The sequence below is a fragment of the Tachypleus tridentatus genome, chromosome 3 (assembly GCF_004210375.1).
Source record: "Tachypleus tridentatus isolate NWPU-2018 chromosome 3, ASM421037v1, whole genome shotgun sequence".
Taxonomy (NCBI): domain Eukaryota; kingdom Metazoa; phylum Arthropoda; class Merostomata; order Xiphosura; family Limulidae; genus Tachypleus; species Tachypleus tridentatus.
In genome coordinates, this window is record NC_134827.1 from 47238289 (window position 1) to 47242911 (window position 4623).

Consider the following 4623-nt stretch of genomic DNA (forward strand, 5'->3'; position numbering starts at 1 on the left):
GTTAATGTCATTTGAGTTGAAGTTCCGTTAAAATTGTATACCACTAGGGGAGTAAGAAAATACAATAATTAAATTTTAATTTTGAAATATTTAAATAACTTCACTTAGTTTGCGTCGAAATTATCAAATATCAAAATATAATTTTGATATCTGCACTAATTGTATGAACTATCAAATATATATGACAAAGTTTGAAACATATTGAATAAAACTAATTAAATGTTTACACTCAACCTTTACACTATTTTAGTACTTTTATTTTAAACTACAATTATTTTATACTTCGTTAACTGTTCGACATAATTTACAGACCCGGCATGGCCAGATAGTTAAGGCACTAAATCGTAATCTGAGAGTCGCTGGTTCGAGACTCGTCACACCAAACAGGCTCGCCCTTTCAACCGTGGGAGCGTTATAATGTGACGGTCAATCCCAGTATTCGTTGGTTAAAGAGTAGCCTAAAAGTTGGCGGTGGGTGGTGATGACTAGCTGTCTTCCCTCTAGTCTTTACAATACTAAATTTAGAGACGGCCAGCGCAGATAGCCCTCGTGTAGGTTTGCCCGAAATTCAAAAACAAACAAACATAATTTACATCTAACAACAATCTCCCCCCCCCAAGAAAAAGTAACTCATATAGAAATCTATATAAAATAAAAGCCAGGGTGTGTCAGAATAGTTCAATCACTGTTAAATTACGGTTTTATTAAGGGGGGTACAAGGAAGCCGTGAGAGGGTGAAGTGCCGTAAAACGTTAAGTGAAAACGTAGTGTGGGATCACCTAATTTCGAGCGAAGGGCATAAAATTTATCATTAAAGTAAAAATATCTATTCAGTTTTAAACTTAAATATTGGCTGCTATATCACCAACGTTTTTAACAGAACAACAAACCTCTTTAATCAACGGAGATTCTAAATGAAAAAATCGACCAATATTTTTCCAGTTTTGTTGTCTATAGATTTTATCTTATACTTTCAGTACATAGACTAACAACAGTATTAGGTTACTAGTTGGATTACCTGTCCCTAGGAAAGAAGTTATGTAAGTAAGTTCATGATAAATGGAAGGTTATCGCATGACATGAAAATTACTTCCCTTATATATAATTGTAAAAAAAAAGTCGATTATAAACTGCAAAACTGAAGATTTGTATGCGCTTCCCCCATGGACCTAACGGACATCCATATCAGTTTGGGTATGGTTCATCCACACCCTGCTAAATTATTGTTGTTTGTTCCTGTGGACAGTACAGATATTTTTGTCTGTCATTTCTGTAACGTAGTGTTAACAAAACGTGTATGTGTGTTTTCTTATAGCACAGCCACAAAGCATAATGCAAGTCTGATATCCGGTAAAAACATATTGATTAATGGTTTCAAGTCTAGAAAAGTTTTGAATGTAAATTTCATTACCTTTGTAATTAACTATCTAATGCTAACACCTATTAAGGGAAATAAGGTCCTGGGTGCGAGAGAAGTGATTGAATACAATATATTTTTTCTGTAACAATCTGAATCCAAAGATTAATATTTACAACAGTTTCATACGGTATCTACTAATAAGTTATTATTATAATTATTGAAACAGTCACTCTTCATTAATTAATTATTTTAAGCTCTCTAAGAGGTAAATATTTTATTTATAGAATTTATTTTTTTTGGTTATGAATTGTAAACGTACATTATTGTTTTGACGCAAAACTAAACAAATTACTTGCGCTCCGTATACCATAGGGAATCGAACCCCGGATTTTACTTATAAGCTTTATAAATTCTTAAAATACGGACTTCAAATATTCTTTGTTAGAAGCTATTTTTAAATTAATAATATCAAATAAAGCGCTCGTCCCCAGTGACGGTAGAACCTCACATTGATCTATCAAACCAACTAACTTCATGGACTTTAAAAAAGTTAACTGTGTTGTAGTCTTTGTTCCACTTGTCTGAGTTACGTATATCTTCCACCACATAATGTAATTGTTAAACATTTCATCTGCCCAACAGTTACATACAGTAAATATATATTTTTATTATTTACGTATGATTAATTTCTAAAAGTTTATTGTACAATGTCATATGAAACCATCAATTTTCATGGTTGTTCTCCCGTCAGTTCAAAAGTTATTGTTCACCTTTGACTGGATGCGCAGCTTTTCAAACGCAGCGCGGAAAGTGGCCGACGTAAACGAGAGACAAACGCCTGGACGAACACATCAGTTCTCAGCATGTTGAAGGTTTGTCCAGTTAAAAATTTGCTGACCGGTTGCTTCATTTTTCCGACGCTTTCACGAGTGTCAGAAGACAAAGTGTATCTTTAATTATGTGTTGTCCTCTCCTTGACAATGTCGTTGTAGAAAACATGTCGAATAAGTTTTATGAAAACATCTATAAAAGCGTGATTAATCGGAGGCCATGTTCGAACTATGAGCTTGCACAACAAAACATGCCATTAGTCAACGTCAGGTCAACTTGGTTTACTATCAGTGAGCTAGAGAGACTGAGATGTTATTATATGCATGTTTAGAGTTTGGTTTATTTTGAATTTCGCGCACAGTTACAGAAAGAATAATTATAATTGTCGTCCCTAATTTAGCTGTAAAATACGGGAGGGAAGGCACATAGTCAGGACCCTTCGCCAACTCTTGGACCACTTTTTTTTACTAATGAATAACACAATGTAACACAAATTTTGTTCCTGGATAGTATGTGTTATTTCTTAATTGCTTACGTTGTAAAAGTACAGAAAATGGCCATTATTCCCTTCAAACTTTGCTTTTGTGACCTGGATAATGAAATTTAGAAATTAACCTATTTTATATGTAAAAACGGACAAATTTGCACATTTTCATTTACATAAGATCTGAATAAAACAACATATGAATCAAGATTTACATGTATTTATACTAAAGTTATACAAAAATGTTTAGAAGTAAGTAGTTTTTCGAGATGTGCGACCATAATGTAAATCACTTTCACCTATCAAACCTCAAACATAGTCTCCCATCATGTTTTCGTTATTACGCTCCCAGGTTATAAAATCAAAGTTTAAAGAGCAAAATAGGTCTTCTCTATTTACTTTAGACATAAGCAATTGGTAAATAACACTTTCTGTCCAGGAACAAGAAAAAGTAAACATTTTGTTACATAGTGTTGTGGGATCAGTCGTCACAACATCATGCCATTATGGCTTAAAGGACGAACATGTTTGGTGGGACGCTGATCCGAACAACAAATTACAAATCAAATGCTCTAACTACCTAGCAATGCTAGCTTTCAGACTTTAGGGCCCGATTCCACTAAGAAAATATAATATAGAGATAGGTATTTTGGAGCTCGGATTGTAGGGCATAAAAATGTACCAAAAATGTCAGAAGGCGTCATTGACATCTCTCAGCAGAAAAGTCAGGGAATGTCATTGACATCTCTCAGCAGAAAAGTCAGGGAATGTCAATGACATCTCTCAGCAGAAAAGTCAGGGAATGTCAGTGACATCTCTCAGCAGAAAAGTCAGGGAATGTCAGTGACATCTCTCAGCAGCAAAATCAGGGAATGTCAGTGACATCTTTCAGCAGAAAAGTCAGGGAATGTCAGTGACATCTCTCAGCAGCAAAGTCAGGGAATGTCAGTGACATCTCTCAGCAGCAAAGTCAGGGAATGTCAGTGACATCTCTCAGCAGCAAAGTCAGGTAATATCAGTGGCATCTCTCAGCAGCAAAGTCAGGTAATGTCAGTGACATCTCTCAGCAGCAAAGTCAGGGAATGTCATTCACATCTCTCAGCAGAAAAGTCAGGGAATGTCAGTGACATCTCTCAGCAGCAAAGTCAGGGAATGTCAGTGACATCTCTCAGCAGCAAAATCAGGGAATGTCAGTGACATCTCTCAGCAGCAAAGTCAGGGAATGTCAATGACATCTCTCAGCAGAAAAGTCAGGGAATGTCAATGACATCTCTCAGCAGAAAAGTCAGGGAATGTCAGTGACTTCTCTCAGCAAAAAAGTCCGGCAATGTCAGTGACATCTCTCAGCAGAAATGTCAGAGAATGTCATTGATATCTTTCAGCAGAAAAGTCAGGGAATGTCAATGACATCTCTCAGCAGAAAAGTCAGGGAATGTTAGTGACATCTCTCAGCAGAAAAGTCAGGGAATGTCATTCATATCTTTCAGCAGAAAAGTCAGGGAATGTCAATGACATCTCTCAGCAGAAAAGTCATGGAATGTTATTGACATCTCTCAGCAGAAAAGTCAGGGAATGTTAGTGACATCTCTCAGCAGAAAAGTCAGGGAATGTCAATGACATCTCTCAGCAGAAAAGTCATGGAATGTTATTGACATCTCTCAGCAGAAAAGTCAGGGAATGTTAGTGACATCTCTCAGCAGAAAAGTAAGGGAATGTCAGTGACATCTCTTGGCAGAAAAGTCAGGGAATGTCAGTGACATCTCTCAGCAGAAAAGTCAGGAAATGTCAGTGACATCTCTCAGCAGCAAAGCCAGGGAATGTCAGTGACATCTTTCAGCAGAAAAGTCAGGAAATGTCATTGACTTCTCTCAGCAGAAAAGTCAGGAAATGTCAGTGACATCTCTCAGCAAAAAAGTCAGCGAATGTCAATGACATCTCTCGATTAAAC